The 18,939-nt window shown below is 44.7% G+C and overlaps 1 protein-coding gene across 2 annotated transcripts in view; it reads left to right on the top strand.

Annotated features, from left to right (window-relative positions):
* Positions 1-18,939, top strand: part of KCNIP1 (potassium voltage-gated channel interacting protein 1) — a 286,094-nt gene that overhangs the window by 66,674 nt on the left and 200,481 nt on the right. The gene's annotated exons all lie outside the window — the stretch shown is intronic.

Below are 18,939 nucleotides of genomic sequence, written 5' to 3'. Positions count from 1 at the left end.
TTTGAAAGACATGTTGTTGGGTTTGCCAAGTGTGACCGATTCTTCTTCTACCTTTTAAAGAATTTATTGGACTGCAGTGTATTACTTTAATTCAGAGAGATTATTGCTAGTACCCTTTTTGAATTACACATACAAAGCTGATGGATCATTTCAGATAAATGTAGATTGTAAATGGAGTAGCATCGCTGACGGTCTTCTAGGCAAACACACGACTGTGGACAATGAGTTACTACTCTTTCTTAAGATGAACAGAGCAAGTTTTCACTTGGTTTTAGCCCTTAAGACTCCAGTAGGATACCAGTAGGATAAGGGCAGGCTCACAGTAAGTAAAGCAAAAAGAATCAATATGACTCTGGGAATAGGACTTTTTCAGAAAGAATGAATTTATTATCCTTGAAATAATTATTTTGATAGACTCCCTGTGGCCTACTGAAGATGTGTTTGGGTTTGCATTCATGCAGCTGAATCAGGTAGATATCCATCAGCCCTGGTTAAACACTTCATCTGTAGTTGTCTTTCCAGGTGCCAAGCCCATCAACTTTTAATGTCGTTGATTATTAAGGAGCTTTTGATGTGTTCATGCTTCTCCTGGGCTGAGCAATGAAATGCCCATAACATTTAACATAGTAGCTTGACATTTAAATGTCAGTTAAAAGCCTTTTCTTGAGCTGGTACCATTTCCAGAGGGATGTGTGTTTCATTATTGGGACGGCCTCACAAATAGCTAGATAATGTGACTGTGATTTCAGGTCCTTGCCACAGTTTTGTTCTACAAAGACAGAGTTTAAAATTAATTATTCCCAGGACCTACATAACTTATGGAGTTGGCAATGACTGGTACAGCAGCCGCTGTGTGCACAGGCAGGTGGGGACAGGCACTGGGAAGGTTTGACTGACTGTGTTGGAGAACCACGACACTCTTATGAAATATTGCCAGGAATAATTGTGAAAATGACATTTATTTTCCAAACACTTAAATTGCTACTGAGCAAAAATCTGCTTGGAAATAATAAAGGACCACAGCAGTTTATGCTGTGACCATAGGATAAACCTCTTCAGTGACCACAGACCATAAATGTCCTGTATGTTGGTGGCTCTGTTTTATCTTTAGAAGGCTGTTCCTGAGGCAAATGCAGGGCAGAAGGAAAATGGTAGAGGAGGGCCACCGACCAACACGGAGCAGCTTGCAGAGCTGCTCTAAGTCTTAGTGCTTGAGCACAGGAGGCTGCATTGCAATGGGTCTTCCAGCAGGGCTTGACACATCCTTTGCCCCTGTGGTTTCTCTTTGGGCAGTACCACCCGAGTGGCTCTGAGCAGTTGTCTACCACGCAGAGAGGCAACGTTCCTTATTTCTCTTTCTCTTATGCAATAAAACGGTTCCAGCTCCACTGCAGGGGAATGGTAATAGAGCCAAGAGCAAAATTTGCCCTTCTTGTTTTCCATTCAGCAACATTCTCTTTAATTTTTAATGATTACAGATTACCCTATTCATGAGGCATTGGAACAATCAATACTGTATGCACATTTGGTGGGGGACAAGTGATGTCATCTGTCTTTTTCAAGTCTGAGATTGTAATGTGTACACAGTTAGATGTGGTACTGACAGTTTGAAATCCTTTATAAATGAATTAAATTGCTTTTAACATCTAAAAAGAATAGGCTGTACTTGATCAAAACTGTTCCTTTCTGAGGTAATAAATAAAGTAATAATACGATTGTTAATTTCATTGCTTGAGGTTTGGAATCGAATTTAGGAAGAAAAAATTGAACATAGGTGGGAGCTCCTGTTTCTAACAGTTGTTTTATCTCAGGAGGATCTTGGGTTCCCTTTCCATAGGAAGAGCAGCTGGCTTGCGTCGAGAAGAAGCCTGATACAAAATGCAAGCTAAAGCAGTCAAAACAAGGAAATTAACCCAGAACTTCCAAAAACTACTTTGATTGAAGTTCACTTTGAGTCAACTACTTTGATAGTATCAGCTTATCCAGTTGTACCCTTAGGGAGAGACTGCACCTTTGTTCCTGTGCTGGGGTAATGGTGCTGCTGGGCCATTTTTATTGTACGTTGAGGGTTACAGTCGGTTAATCAGGGATCGCTTCTTACTGGGGCACCACGCTAAGCAGAGTTCATTGTGAATTAATTAATGTTAAAAGCACATTTCTAAAGGTTTTTTTCTTTCTGCTTGCTGAAAGGGATCCTCAAAAAATAGAATAGACGGTTCCTTAGAGTTTCAGTCTGTCCGTCCATCAATGCCTGCTAGTACATGCCTAAGAATCCTCCTCACCCTGATTCAAAAATACCTCTAAAAAAGCCCTAATTTATTTGTGTCTTCCAGGGGCAAATATCATCTGTTCTTGTTTAAAAATGTTTCTGTAAGGAAATCTGTGCCAAGTCATTGGCACATGCTGGCAAGTTAGAGGTGTCGGTGCTCCAGGGACCGAGGAGATGCCCCATTCATTTTTACAGTACGAGCATGCTGCACTATACTCCCTGCTTAAGTAGTCTTGCAGATAAATTCCAAACAAATCAAGGTAATTAGGAAATAAGAATGATCTATTTGAGACCACAACCATTTGAGATTTCAAAGTACATACCTTGCCTTACTCATACTGTTATTCTGCCTTTTTTATTACCTCCTCTACTGAGTTAGTATGCCAAGGATGTGATGGCAAAGTATGAAACAGTTGGCTTCTTTTCAAGCTATGCCAATTATTAACTTTCCTCTGTTTATCAAGGAAATAAATCCTCTGGTTTATTAGTTTGGATTTTTAAGGGGTATGTTTTTTTTCATTCCATTAAGCTTTTTCAGTGTCGTGTCCAAATAGAACTTGCTGCTTTACATTGGATTCTAAGTCATGGTTGGATCCTAAGAATGATTGCAGAAGGTGAAGGGGATTTCTCCTTTCATTTGCAGATCTTTCCGTGTATAGTTAACTCAATATTAAACCAAGATCTACTGAATAAAATTACCCTAAGAGATAAGCTGTTAGCATGGGGGCGAGGGGGAAGGAAAGGAAGGCAGGGAGGGATCTGAATGTTTGAGCTCAAGTCTGGAAAATAAGAGCTTGAATATCTCTTTGTATTTTATTTATTTATTGTTTATTCCACCTGTGCAGTCATTTTTAACACTGCCACAGTTGTTGAATGTTATCAATATTCACCCCGTTCTCAGTGACAGTGCAAGTGAGTAAGTCTTATGCACCTTTCTTTTCACATATTATATTTTGCACAAGCACTACTGAAATATAGCTATTCACTCCGGTGCCATCTATGCTAAACAGAAATGCAAATCACTATCCTAAAGGCAATTCAAAGGAACACTGAGTACTGTATACTTTTAAATCATCTTCTTGTTACTAGTACCATTAGCAACAATAATTAGTACCATTAGCAACAACTGTGTGTGATTTTAATTTGGCAATATCTACTGCTGTGAGGGAAAGGGTCAGGGCGCAATATTTAGAAATACAGGAGTGACTGTATGAAAAGAGAGCAATGAGGTTTTAGCATTCAAATTAATTTTGTGTTGGGATGAAATTGAGAAATTCTGTAAAATGGTTAGATTTATAAAATGCAGAGCAAGCCTGTGGGCAGAGCAAGCAGCTGCACTGTGGAAGATGGGTATGAATCTGGTTCTGCTTGACTTGCCCCAGGATTTGCCCTGTTGTCACCTAGATCCTGGCTAAGGGCCCAGGTCAGCCATCAAGCTGGTGAGCAGTACCTTAAAGGTGTAATTTGGGAGCAGACCTAGTAATGTCAATCCAAGAGTTAATCCAGCTGTATTCCAGTTCATGGGAGTAAAACAAGGAGCAAGAAAGCATTTTGCTGCAAATATCCTGCAGTATTAATGGAGTTCAGAGATAATGGAGTGCACAGAATTTGCACCTCTGGGCCACGACTAAATTAACCTTGGTTCTGAGCCTGTCCCTCCTCATCAAATAGATTCGTTTTCATATTTCTCTACTGAAGCTTGAGGTTTGATCTCTTCCACCGAATTTAGCTCAAAAGCAGTCAAAATACCAGGTGCTTCAGAAGTAGATGCTGTCAAAACCAAGACTTTTGAGACTCTGCCTTCTGGCTCTACCCATCACTTGCAGGTGCAGAGGGAGGTCTGCTAACTTTTTCCAGTTGCTCTCTAAAATACAGGCGGATTTTTAATTGCCTTGTTCTTTGTTAGTTCATTTTATTCCTGGTTCCCCATGCTGTTCAATAATAATTTGCAAAGGCTAGGGTTAGCTGTATTAATTCATTCTGCATAAATAATCTTACATAAATTAGAAATGTAGAAGTTCTGAGCTGTGACTGGGCTAGGGAGGCAGGCACTCTCAGTGCTCCCTGGAAGAGAGGCAGTTCCACGCAAGTCTCCATCCCACCTCCCTTGGGCACCTATTTTAGTAGGAGATGAATCACTTGCTTTTCCTCTCCTTTGAGTAGAAAGAACCTGGATGACTCACAAACACTAGCAAAGTGCTTTCAATGTTAGATATCCTGGTTAAGCTCATCCCTGAAAGCTCCTTCAGAAACAGGTATTTTCAGAAACCAGCTGGATTGGCTTATTTTGGAGGAGAACCGAGGGGGAGTATTGCTCGCTGCAGGTGTCAGTGTTAGGGCATCGCTCTGCTATCCCCACCAGGCCTGGCCCTCAGCATGAGGTTGTGGTTGTGCACCACAGCGTAAGCTGTGAGCCCTGCGTTACAACGGCCTCATGCCTGAATCTAGTACTGATCCAGTTAAGCACAACCCCAGCAGCTGAAACATAAAATCCGTTTCTAGTCCTAAAGACAGCTTACGTGTGCCTCCTGGATTGCATGGGGTGGGTAGAAAGACTTGTGTGTTGCTGCAGTATGGGATTATAGTTTTCTTTCTCTTCAGCCCCATCTTGTAAATTCTTCTTCAGGAGGGAGCAGAAACCATTTTGTTTCATTTATTGCCTACCAAATATATTAATAAAGGAAATTCAAGGCTGTGGTTGCCACATAGGTACCATGAAGCTCTATTTCAGCAATGCTTTTAAACAAGTTTCAATCTCACTGATGTTGCAGGTCTGAAACATGTCAGAGCGCTTTGCTGAGCAGGGGCAGTGGGAGACGGCGGTTCCCGCTGTGGGGCTGGTGCAGTGTGGCAGTGGGGCAGGTTGTGTTGGCACCCTTGGGTGCCTTGCTGCCGTTATAGAATTAGCTAGCTGTGAAAGGATGGTTCCAATCCCAGATTGTGTTTTCATCGTGGCATTTGTCCTGGATGTCTTAAACTTGCTGAAACGCCCAAAATCTCCCAGATGCATCCATTCTCATTGCTTATGTCCTTTTAGGTGTAAGTGTATTCTGCTAAAACTGCCTGCTCTTTGCATGATTTTTACTCCGGTGCTTCTCACTACAATAAATTCCTTTCTCTTTACAAATATAGTTAAGATAATTGCTCCTTTTACAGCCCACACTTACCTTAAAAATTTTAGTTAAGAGCTCTGAAGAAGCATTTCAACATCCAAAGCAATACAAGTATTGAACAGTGCTGCTGCTGAGAGATGCCCAAGCCCCCCTGGGGCAGGACCTGTTGCAGGCTCCTCAGCTCACTGAGGAGGACTCTGGGCCAAGCTCCTCAGCTTCCTCCCAGGCCTGAAATAGAACTTCATCACAGATGAACTAGCATATTTCCGAGCAGCTGTGCGGCTTGATAAGTAGATTGATATTTGCCATGGAAGGTTACACGCTCTGTGCTTGTCTACTTCATGCTCGTCGTTACTTTTCCTCCATTTGGCTTTGGAATAGCCATCATTCTGCTTGATTAGCTCCCAGCTGATGGAAAAGGCAGCAAACTGCTTCTAATGGAAACACAGCAGTCTGTGTCTGGAAGAGGGTTGTTGGAAGTGAATTTAAAATATAATAAATGAATTTAGGAAACGGAAGACATGATTTACATTTCATTGTAAAGACAGTCCCCTTGCAGCAGTGCAAAGAGCCTCACCAAGGTGTTATTGAATAACGGCACTTTGGAAGAGCTGGCTGAGAATTTCCTGTTCAGGCAATTTTCTTAAGAGAAGATGCAGTTCCCAGAAAATAAAATAATTTCCCAGAAGTTCATTTTTATTATGAAAAATAAAAAGGACATATTTTACAGTCATTTTGACCTAAATATTAACACTTTTGCCAAAATGGCCCAAGGGCATTTAATATTGCGTTGGTATTAGCTGGAACTCCCTTATTGCTGTGCATTGGCCCACTGAACCGTAGCTCAGGACTCCCTGTGTTTAGCTACTTGAAGGCTGATATATTCCTCAGCTAAAGGTTGCTTTCTGGCCAGCATCTGTCATTTGTTCTAGAGAAGGGCCTGTGCCAGGGCTGGGACCCGTGGGAGGGCAGGAGCAGTGGGGCCCTGGAGGTTTTGACGCTGTCTCTGACCGCACTCTTGTGTGCTGCGCAAGCGTGCCTGGGAGGTTTTACTCTCAGGCAGGCGGAAAATCAGCAGGATCAGGCTCAAAGCTAGACTAATCAGATATTTAAACTTCTCTAATGAGTCAGGTTACTAATATTTTCTTTTGCTCAAAGCAATACCTTTGGAGGATGTACTCACAACAGTACAAAATCTGTTGCACCACATTAGCGGCATCATTTCAGGAGAAAGCAGGCTTGGGAAGGGATGTCTTTTCTGGAGGGGGGTGCAAAAGCTGCATGAAAGCAATCTGTAGTCCCTCAGGAAAAAGAAGTTAATTCATTTCAGCCTGTAAAAAAAAAAATATTGAATTTCAATTCCCAAGATGTTTTGCTTATTTTATCCTGGCCACTATACTCCGTTTGCCTCTGCGCTGCAACTCAGGATTTGCTGTCTGTAATCTCTCTGTCAAACCGATTGCATTGATTTACACCTCTGCTGCTCCCGTCCAGTTTATCTCCCTTGCGACCAAGGAGGCAGTTCTCTTCTGATGTTGTGACTTTTTTATTATTGGAATTTATCTTGGAACTGTGACTGTGGTACAGAGTGTGCTCGCTGCCTCTCCGAAGGAAAAGCATGGTAGGTCTGCAGCTACACACTGCTCTGGGAGGAGCAGTGCTTTCCTCTCCCTGCCCTGAGAACCCAAGTGGCATGCAAAGCACAATTAGTGACTTCATGACTGCCTGTGAAACTCTGTTTCCACCAAATTAGTAGAGTTTAAGAAGGCAAACATGAAGAACAAAGCATTTTTCTTATCGTGGCAGATCAATTCAAGATGTTGTTTCCAACTTTGTAACATTCTAGATGCTATTTCTAATGAAAGTGTTTTAATCTCTGTGGCAGGCTAAATGCACCTGATAGACTATATATGCTGTCTCTGGCTTGTGTAGATAAAATAATTTTACTGTTACCATCGATAATTCTCTGTGTTTCCACTAAAAGCACTTCAGCATTATTCACGGGAATGGAAATATAGATCAAGATGCAGCACAAGTTGCTATGAATGGGAGCAAATTTGGCACGTGGGAGCCGAGCTCCTGCTCTGGCTCCGCAGGGATGGCTTTCGGTGTCCCACGGGAGCAAGAGCTGCTTTCGAGGGATGCTGTCTCGGAGGAGCTGGGTCCCACGTGCAGGGGGGCAGGGAGTGCTGAAGCGGGGGTTATCGTCTACCACTCCCAGCTCTACAGAAGTCAGTCTTTTGCAGACTACGCTGAGCTGGCAGCAGAGATGGAGAAGGTGCAGCTCAGGGAAAATGTACCCAGCAATGCTTGAAAAAGCTCCTGACACTTCAAAATGCTTCCATGTGACTCAGGTACTACTATTCTTTTAGTTACTTTCCCATCTGAAATCACAGAACAATTGGTGAGGTTTCTAAGTTAAAAGGATCCTGCTTCTTGCATTTCACTATGAAAATGGGGAGATTTAGTCAAGCCTGAAAATGCACTTGTAAAATCATAGAAAAATATACCTGGAAGGGGAGAGCCCTGCCCCCAGGCCTAGGTTCGTACCTCTGTTTCAGGGTATGGGGTTACCCAGCTGCGGCTTTAAGTACTTAAATCCCTTCACAAACCTGCAATCAGGTCTCTTTTCAGAAGGGCTATAAGGATTTAGGAGTTTGAGTCTCCCTGACAAGCCTTGGGACTTGGAACTTAGTTCCTATACACCTTATGCCTTTAGAAAATCAGATGTAAGGACCTGTAAAAGGCCCTGTCTTTGCTTCAGCTTCTCTATGATTAGGAGAGCACCCAGTGCAAGGCACGGGACGGGGCTCTGGAGGGGCGTGGGGTTTCCTTTACCCCAGGAGGTTCAGCAGTGGTGCAGGTGCCACCATCCCCAGAGCAGCGAGTGCTCCGGGGCTCCTCCACTGCCCCAGGCAGGCTCCTTGCACGGCCAGGCGCTGCAGAGCAAGGGGCAGCAATGGGATGCACAATATTTGTGCTTTCATTTACTTATTGCCATAAAATTGGCTTGCCTAGCTCTGCAGAAGTTGTTGTTATATTTTAAAAGATAAATTTAAAAAATATTAAGGAGAACAAACAAGAAGGCTCAAACATCACCAGGGCTGAGGCTGAGATGCAGCCTGCGCTCCTCTGCGGTGATCCCAGGTGCATGCATTGGATACATCATGATATAGACCGTGAATGGTGACTGAACACAATATTCATCTGGCTTACTAAGGGCACAGGTCCCCCGTCATTCTGTGCGCTACGTCCTTATAGACTGGGCTAAAACCTGTGACACAATTGGAAGTAAAGCGCGGTGCTTTTTTCCTACCTTCCTTTTGGAAAGTTACTGTTCTGATTTTTTCCTCCCTTTTTTTTTTTTCTTTCCTTTCTATTTTTTTTTAATTTTATGTGTCAGTACACATTCCTGTGTGAGTCTTTGTGCTTAAATGGAGAGAGCTGCAAATCATGCCTTAGGCTCCACTGTTTCCGAAAGCAATTACAAAGGATAAAAAAAAGTATGAAAAGGGAAGACCTAAATGAAAACCACAAAATTAACAAGGAGAGGGAAAACTGGATAAAAAGAGAAGCATATGCTAACTAATTATTGGAAAGCCTCTGATTTTGAAAAAGGACAGTCTCTGATGGAAGAAAAAAAGTGTTGTTTGATATAATTTGATTCACTGCAATTCCAAATTGCTAATTAGCATGCAGTCATAGGGCAGTGCTCCTCATAACTTACCAACACCTTTTGTTTCCTACTTTCTTTCTCAGGCTGTTCTGTCTAAATGAGTCTGTTCAGTTCAAGAGCTGTGTACCTCCTCATTATGTCTGCAGTGCCTTATTAGACCTTCTCCCCATAATGATCACTTCACAACTAATAATATTGTGTAGTTTTAGATCCGCTGCTATTCCCTGATCTAAAGCAATGATCATTTTCTGAGCATAAGGAAATTTGCTATCCATTTCATTGATGCTGGACCATTTCTTTCTACAGGTAATAAGAGCTTTAGCATGGCCCATTTCTTTCCAAACAGCTTGACTTATTACAAAGATGTGGTAGAAGCCATGAACTCTGTTGTTAATCGGAAGTGAAATGGGAGCATACGGGATAACATCTTCCTCAGGAGTTCAAACACCATGTTGTTTCCCTCCGTGGGTGCACGCTACCTGCCTCGCATTTCTACCTGCAGCTGGGAGGGCTGGCTGCACATCAGGGTGGAAGTACCTTCATTAAAGGGCTCCCAGGACAAGCCCTTGCTTTGGAGGGATCAACAACACACTACTTACGGTTTCTGCAAAAGGAATATTTCCAATTTTGTGTGCTTTTATCTCCTGTCATTGAATCGTTAACTGCTAATGCAGATCCCCGCATGGCTGGGTGCCATTAGGAGGTGGGGTGCAGGTGTCTGTGCTCCTCAGCCCCCCACACCGCAGATGGGCTTTGATTGTCCAGGAGACGTTGGCAGGATGAGGAAACCTGGTTCAGGCACCTGGAGAAGCCATGGCTTTTCTGAGCACTCCAGGAGGCTGATGCTGGCAGGCTCAGCAAGTGATTATTGCGGTGTAAGATGGTGTTCCTCCAAGGGAGTTGTAAACACAGAACAGATTTTTCATGATGAGTGAACCTAAACATACCAAACCCTGCAGACGCCGAGTGAATCAGTGTGTCGTTTGGTGAGCGAACACACGAACTAAAGGTGTGATGTGGGGCAGACACTGCGTGCGTCGGCGTACAGGTCTGTCTCTCCGCGCTCCTACATGCATCGTTGCGCCCTGGGCTGACTAGCTGTTACCGAATCCAGGACTCCTGTTGCCTAGATACATTCAGGCAAAAGTTGGATCCGAGAAGAGAAACCCATGTATTTGTGTGCCACGATGACAGTCACAGTTCCTCTCCCGTGTTTGCCGGCCATCCAGGTATGTCTTTCAAAGACAAAGCCTCAACTTTTAGCACCATCCCTCCAGCTGACAGGCGTTTCTGGACAGCTCGTCCCATGGCGAGCACAGGGCTCTCTGGTGCAGGGGTCTCTGCCCTCACGTCCTTTCCTTTACAAGAAAAAATGGGGTGAGCTCCCTGCTCCCTACCTCGAAGTTTTGTATTTGAAGTGAAAGTTTTTGCTTTGGAGTTTGGCGGCCGCCGGGGCAGGTGCGGGTGGTGCGGGGCACGGCCCTGGTAAGCACCTGCACTCCCTACCCTCCCACCGGATCCCAGCCTTCCCAACTTCCACAACTCCTAGCACATTATAAAGATACAACGTGACAGGGAAATGCATTTTTAATGCATTTGCTATTCCATATTCTGTACATCACAAACACCTTTAAAAATTGAAAGCAGTAATACCAAAATGAGAGAAAGTTGCCGAAGTACAAAGCGCTCACCAGTGTTTCCTATCATGGATTTAATATTTCTTTGAGGTATTTCAGTTCCTTGTGAAGTAAAACGCTACTGTCCCTTCCCTTCCCTTCCCTTCCCTGCCTGCTGTTATTCCTTTCCAAGAATGAGCCTATAATTCAGTTATTGAATAATAACTGTCACATTTCCTGAGAGCACAAAACTTATTTATGGCTTTGCCCCTGGGCAGGAGGAAGCGAGGAGCTGCTGACAAAGACCCAGATAGCTATTTATGTCGAATTTCATTTTAGGGAAGGAGCATCTTGACTTGCTTTTGTGATCTCTGAAGCGGTGCAGGCAGTGTGGGGTACAGGGGCTGAGAGCCCTTGGAGGGTGACTTTGGTAAGCTGCAGGTCATGCCCGCCAGAGCGCCGGCTCCTGCCCACTCCTGCCTTTGCCAAGACAAGGCAATTAGCTGGGGCTGCTGCTGGGTTCCAGCACTTAAATTTAAGGATCCAAACCTTATTGATGAGAGGAATGGCAGTTAGCTGGTGAGCAGGGCTTGTGTTGGGGTCCCTTGGACGGAGGATGTCCTCAGATCTCCATCAAACAGATGGAGATTTGGGCATGGCACCCTCTGCTTCATTTGCAAAGCTATTGGGGATCATATCCTTTCTCTTACACTCAGAGGCTTACCCTAAACATTGAAGACCTAAAGTGAGCTTTAAAGTTTCACTGATTAATTACAAAACAGGGGTGAGCCACAAGTGTTTTAGCATCAGTGGAAGCATCCGCCAGAAATAATCCGGCAAGGTCAGACTCTCCCCCTCTTTACATAAATTTCCTGGATAAACTTGGGTATTTATGGATGTGTTTCCCATTGAAGGTGTTTGGAAATGGCTCAAGGGCTTCATCTGCCCTGGTGCTTAATATTTTGCTGGTCTAAGGTGGCAGTCTGGCACTGTGTAAAACTGAGCTCCCTGTCAAGGATGAGAGAGAGCACAAAAGGTATAAATCACTTCTTGGGGAAGTTTTAACAGGCTCCTCTTTAGCACAACGCCTAAAGGGTGCTTCAGAGACCCGATGGGTTTTGTCTCTCTGGCTGAGTTATTGCTGGGGAGATGAGAAATGTTTGCATCTTGATCTTCCCACTAGTGGTGGGGCTGGGTTGTCCCCTGTGCAGGGCTTGGTAGCGTTCAGGCTGCTCTCACAGCTGGGGCAGGTGGCCAGAGGTTGCTGTCTCAGCTCTGTGCTCTGGGAACTCTGGCAGTGAAGTCCGGTTAAGTTAATTCTATGTCCACTCTGTGCCAAAGATCAGGGTTATTGTAAAGATCCAATCTACTTTATAGACCTTTACAATAACTTTCTTGGTACGTTGCTATTAAAGTCTGCACACGTCTTCCTTCAGGGACATCATAAATAAGCATAATAATAATTAGAAATATCCCAAGTGAAAAGCCAGGACAAGAGCTTTGCAGCATGTGCCAAGGACCACAGTAAGATTAAAACCTTCTGGAGAGAGAGCTCACCAGCAAGAATAGTGGCAGTTGCCAATTATTTTAGCTGACAATGACTTCTCTGTAGCCAATACAGACAAGTATTAAAAGCAGTTCATCACTGCTCTCCTTGCTTGCTTAATGATGCAGGGGAACAAGGAAAATGCTGCTACCAGAAAGGGACTGGATAGTTGGCTCCAGTCCATGTGTGCCTTGGGAAAAACATTGCCAATTAAATGAAGACTCTACCAGGGACTTTAATAGTGCCAATACTTAAATATTTGGATAAGCAAGAACATATCTGTTAGCTTCTGCTTCTCTGAGGTGGTGTGTTCAGTGGAGACACTGAAGTTGGTGAACCCGTAGCTGAGCTATGGGAGCTGGATGGTCCATACCTGGAATTTCCCATTGACATTGTGCAAAATGTATTTAATTCTAATCCTTTCAATAAGAAGTCCTACTATTATGTTGTGGTGATTCTACTTTCACGTAGCTCTCGGGAAAGAGAGATAATAACTTTTTTTTTCTTCTATTAACACATGCAAGACAAAGTGTGAACTGAGCCTTAAGATGAATAAAGTCTGTTGTAGAGCATCTACTCAAGTATCTAGTAGCTGTTGCTGTAAGGCTGGTCATAGCTAATATTAATGCCTCCTTACAGGATCCAAATGATCAAGCATCACTTTTTTTCCACTGCTGAGCACTGAGTCTATGTTTGGAGTTAACATGCGGGTGCCGGTACTGCCGCAGTCCCAGGAATAAGCCGCTCCCTCACCAGTTGTGCTTCTGTGATTGAAATGTCTCTCATCGTGGAGATTTGAGCAATGAGCTGACAATTTTTAAATACACTTCCTCTTTTTAATAACAGTATTTTTCCTTTTTCCTTAGGCCCTAGTTTTGTTGGCAGTAGAAGTAGTCACCTGTAGTATTTCTGCATCTGGAGAATTCACCCACTTTGAAATGAACTTACTAAGCAATATAGTCCCATTCTCATGAATAAAATTGTCTTGGGAAATGTCTCCATAACTTAAGAGGAATTTTTGCGGCACTGAAAACTCAGTGTTCCCAGAGTGCTTGGAGAAGTTTTTGGAAATCTCCTGTGCAATTTAATTCTTTGATTTCATACAGTGTTCAAGGCCTATCTGTTGAGGTACAGCCACAGAATGTATTTTACTGTTTGAGAACACAATAACTAAAGCAACAATATCACTGTTAATAGATCGGTATTAATTTAAAGCAACTGTGTAACCACAGTTAAAAGTATTCTGCAGCTGTGCCAGAATATTCTGAGGAAAAGAAAACACAAGAAGAGAAATCTCTCTTTAAAAATTCAGCTTTCAGGATTTGGTTCTCTTCATTTTGCTTGAAAAACTTATAATTACAAGCACTCATTTCGGCAGCGTGCTTTCCCACGTTCAGAGCCGCAGCACGTCTGTCTCACACTGTGGTGGATGGGCTGTGGTCACTCTGTGCGATCTGCTTTCCAAGATCCATGGGGTGAACATGATGGAGGAACCATCCTCCAGCCACAATGGAGTTGCTTCCCTCTGTTGGTCTCTCCTTGTGTTAATGGAGGGTTTATACAAGGAGAGGGTATAACGGGATATATCAGGTCCTTTATGTAACGGTGCAGCTCTAAGTAGCATGTTCAGAGGCTGCACCCCTTTCTAAGAAGCTAAAGGTTAGTCAGCGGCTTGGGTGCGTGTTGCCTTGTTAGGGCTTGGGAAGGTGAAGCGCTGCAGCACATTGCTGCAGTACAAATGAGGATGGACTCGGACTCCGGGTGTGAGATTGCTGTGCTTATCCCACAACGGTTGTAATGATGATTTTTGTAGCTGGCCCTGCTGCGCTTCACAGGAGCCATCTGCTCAAAATAGAGGGAGGGATGGAGCAGTAAGCTTTATGTAGACCTGTGTGCAGAGCAGAACAGATCTGAGCTAAAAAGATGCAAACAAATAGCTAAGAGGTTTGGTGGCTGGTTGCACTGCTGGGTTGCCGGTCTGTGTCTGGCCGAGACCACCATGCAGCAAATGGGGATGGCTGGGAAATGGGGGGCTCAGCATTGCCTGTAGGAAGCAGGTGTAGAGGTCAGAACAGCTAATTCGCATCCAAGAGCAGAAAGGCTGTAAAGGCTGGGTCGTGCTTATACACCAGCTCATTTCAAGAGCACTTAAATTAGGAGCTAGATCCTTGTGTCTGGTGACTTCTCTTGACTGGGTTTGGAGCTTCTCAGGTACCTTGCCAATGGAAAATATGAAGTCAAATTTAGTACTTGAAGTGTGCAGGTCTTTAATAGTGCTTGACTCATGCTGGAAAGAAAGAGGAGGAGGAGAGCTGTCACTCCGCTGCACTTTTTTGTTTTGGCATATAGAAAAATTGTTATTTCTCATAACAAACAGATGATGATACTCTGAGATGGTACGGTGTGTGAATGTCTACACTATTTATCATCTTGCTGGCTGAAAGGTGCATGTGGAGAAGTAAAGGAAAGGGAGCTAGAAATGCGTTGCCTGAGAAGGGTTCCCCCAGACTGACGTCAAGTGACTTTGACCCTGCTGCAGCTACATAGTAGTTGTCCTCCAGAAAGGAAATTATATTCTCTTACACTGGTCTGCTGTGACCATAGCACGTCAAATTCTTAATTCTGACTTATTTAAGGGCAACAAACCCCACATAATTTCTGTTGGAAATAATGCCACTGCTTCATTCAGCTTGAGAGCTGCATGGTGGGACCTCAGCATGGCCTGACGTTGGGCAGATGCTCAGGCTGGGCTTTGCTGAGCCTATGCCACCTGCAAAATGAGCTGGAGATGTTATAACAACAGGCTCCTTTGTAAATTGCTGTTGCTCTTGCAAAGAGCAGCTTCATTCATGAGCACTAGTCCTGAATGTGCACACACGTTAATTAATGTAGTTCTTTAAACGTCCCTTGGTTTTGTTAGTTTTAGGGGAAGTTTGGTGGTATAAAATCACACTGTCCGACTCCAGTGCTCATTCTAAGCACAGTTTCTGCTTTAGTGCACAATTGCACATGATTTCGCAAAGTCCTATGAAATTGCATCCTGTGTGTCTCAAACTGAGACTCGTCATGTGAACTCTTTTTCTTGTCCAAATCTACAATGCTGTATTGCCATAACAACGTTGTGGCCAATGTGAAATGTTTTGCATGATAAAAGAAACACAGAAATCCCTACGAACTGATCTGGAGATGCCTCAGTGAGATGTTAACTTGATTGAGCGTTTCTGGGAATTGGGAAAAGAAGCTGGACAAGAGCGTACAATGTGTCTCTTGGGTTGGCCTTTTGATGCTCACACAGAGTAATATAAACCCAGGTGTCGAATGTTGTATTAAACCAGCTCCCCACAAAGCAATCTAATAACAAAGACATGTAAACAACAGCATGGTAGCAATAAACGCAATTATCAGTAAACTGAGTTACACAGAAGAGGCGGAGATGACTCCTGCTATCATTTCTGGGGAATATAAATGAAATGCCTGCTGAGCGTCGGGGGAGCACGGTGTGACAGCAGCAGCTTTGCTGCACCCGGGAGCCTGCCCCGTCTCCCAGAGAGGCCCTGGGCACGCTGCGGGCACGCTCGGCACCTTGCTGTGCTCTGAGCACCCAACTTCCAACTCCTCCTGGTCTCGGCAGTCGTACACTTGTCTCAGTTGCTGTCTCCTAACAGCGTGGCTGTGGTAGGGGATGGTGCTGCCGCTTTCAGAGCAGTGTCAGGGTTTGCAACATGCTACGCACAACCTGGCTATCAAAGGTGCATATTTGAGGATTAGAGTTGAACTCTTATAAATATCAATATTGCTTCTGAGCCTGTTTATCTTGCTGCTTGGAGTATCTCCTCTACTTGAACACGCCAAAGCAAGTGGCACTGGCATCTTGTGACAGTGAGTGCCAAGGGCTAGTTCTGCATTGTAGCACTGACTTTCACCAGGCTTAGATTTAGGGCTGTTAGTTTAGTCTTGGCTACTAACCTGGGGAATGAGTGGAGTTGGGTAAAACCCCTGAAAGCGGGGAAGGGAAGGTCTGCAGCTTCTGTGTGGCTGAGCTGAAAACAGCAACCCTGCCAAGTAAGCAGAGGGAGGCTTGGCACAGCCGTTGCACGGGCATGGGGTGACCTCGCTGGGGCCACAGTGTCCCAAAGGACAGTAGGAGTGTTTGTGTGAATGCTGGTGTGTACGGGGAGCGTGGCTTGTAGTGTATTGCCTGTATCAGCAGGCTATGTAGCCAAGTAAGAAATCCAGCACAGCGGGTGCCTGTTGTATAGAAAGAGACTTTTTACACAGAGCTGTGGCCTCCAGGCGTAGCTGCAGGCCAGCTCTGCTCCTCTGGCAGCGCTCGGGTGCGATGGCTCTGCTTGCTGCGCTGCCTGCGAGCAGAGAGAAACCTGGGTGGCAGGGCTGGCACGTTTGTGCAAATGTGGTTGCACTTGTACCAGAAGAGGCTGCGGAGAGCAGCAATCCTGGCTCAAGAAAGAGGCAGGCTCTGGAGGAGGGATGAGCCATGGTTCTCATCTCCTTGAGTACTCCGTTGTCTTGCCTTTGAGAAAAGGGAAACAGAAGTTGCTTTGTCCTCTCTGGAAGCTGGTGTAGATAATAAACCATGCTCCTCAGCTTACTAACCACACTAATTCTGGTAGTCTAAATACTAAGAGTGAAAAACACTTTTTAAAAAAATGTACAGACAACTATTATATCTTTTTAGCATAATTTTACTTTAAAAGTAAGGTTATCACACAATACTAAAAGTGAAGGTAACGTGAAAGAGAAGACTTTGCACCATGACAAGCTGCCTTGTCTTCGAAAGATGATCTTTCAAATTTAGCAGTGTAATATCCAAAGGACTCAGGGTTACACACAACGAAATTAGTTTCTCGCATCCGAAGACAAATGGGACATTCGTGAGCAAATGCAGAAGAGCTGCTTCCTCCTGCCTGTTTCCTGAGAACCAAAACCTGCTTGCCGGAGCTGGCTGATTGACTGTATTAGACAGCAGTGCAATTCAGATGAAAGATTATCTGACATTTTAAATATCTGTAAGTTTAATGTAACAGGTAAAGACTGTCTCTCAGGGATATTATATCTACGGAGTCACAGTTTTACGAGGTGATTATAACACAAGCAATTGACTGCCATGTGGAGTATGTGCTAAATGATATCTTGAATGATAATGATGGTTCACTTGGCAGCCAGACAGGTCTCTGATCCATTTATAACTGCACAGAAACTGGAGTGCAGGAGCTGCTGCCAGATGGCACTGGCAATACACGGGGATAAAGTGGCAAAACTCAGCACCATGCAGCAAACAACCTAGTGTTCAGTGGCCGGCAAGTGTAGGGGCTGTGAGCCGTTGTCAGAAACCTGAATTCCTGCTGCTGGGTTCCTGGTGGTGTGCTGGCTGAGGCTGAAGCTGGGCTACCCTGGCTCTGTGGGTCTGGCTCTCTGTAATGTTTGCATGGAAGCCAAACAGCACGGTTTGGACACTGAAAAAAATACCTGATAAGCCCTCTTTTAATAATTGTTACTGAGTCACTTCTCCCCACCCAAAATCGCATTAGATGCGAGAACATTAGAGACCATTAATTGCACAAATTTTTTTTTTTAGCAAATATCTATTTATCACTAGGTTTTATTACTTTCTTTTGTCACAAACTATTGATTTAGCCAAATTTTTCAGTAAACAGAAAAATGTAAACTTTGTAGCAATCTTGTTAACCTGAATAAGAAAACAAGCACACACGTGCACCTGGAGCATATGATTTTGTGTGTTTATCTCTGTTTGTTGCGGAGGCAGCTGGAATTTCACATGGTGTCTTTAGCAAGCAGTGCTCAGCACCGCCTTGGAGATTATAATTAGGCCCGTTCCTCTTGCGTGATGTGGAGCCCGCTGTCGTGGTAGTTATTCTCTAATTATCTTCACGCCTGTCTGTGGATGGTAAGACCTTGTTTTCTTAATTCCTTTCTGCCAGTCACAAAAGGATGTAGGGCTGTTTTGGCGCAGGGTTGTGGTTTTGGGAGGCATCCCCGAGAGCGGTGGGTGGGCAAGGAGGGGACAGCTGTTTCTGTACGCAGTGGCAGCTCAAGTGTGGCCTTGGGGACATGGGGAGGAAGCACCGCAAGGTGTTAAGGAGATTGACTTGGACTCCAGTACCTCCAGGCCTGCTGCTTGCAAAGTAACAACGCGTGGGTACCGTCCCCTTTCACCCAGCCTGCTGCCACCTCGGGCTGACGGGCAGCACCCAGAGGTTATTGGTGCAATAAACCTCACCCCACTATGACAGCAGACACGCTACGGGGAGCACCGGCTCGGGGCTGGCTTCCTTCTGTGTCTTGGACATTGCTGTGCGGGAGGACGTGGCCTGGGTTCAGCCTGGCTGGGAGATCAGCCCAGCTGAAACCCTTCTCCCCGCCAGTCACCAAGCCTTCAGCGGGAGCTGCGTGGGGAGGGCTGGAAGGGTGTCTGGGGGCTGTGTGGGAGGTCAGTGTTGGAGCAGGGTGGGGAGGCGGCTGGCACAGGCTTCGGGGTGGGGGAGAAGGGCACAGCGGGCAAAAGTCTGACTCGGAAAAAATCCCATGATACCAATCACTGCAGTTACTGTGATGGCTTAGGTTTTATTCAAGAGAGAGACAGAGGTGGCCTTTCTGAGCTTTGCAAACAGCTATGCAATTGCCCGGTGCCTGGGACTGGTCATGCCATGCCATGCCCTTTCCTGATGAATAATCATCCA

Source organism: Gymnogyps californianus, chromosome 14 (genome assembly GCF_018139145.2).
Source record: "Gymnogyps californianus isolate 813 chromosome 14, ASM1813914v2, whole genome shotgun sequence".
NCBI lineage: Eukaryota > Metazoa > Chordata > Aves > Accipitriformes > Cathartidae > Gymnogyps > Gymnogyps californianus.
The sequence above is the reverse complement of the archived record's forward strand: the minus strand, read 5'-3'. Positions and strand labels throughout refer to the sequence as shown.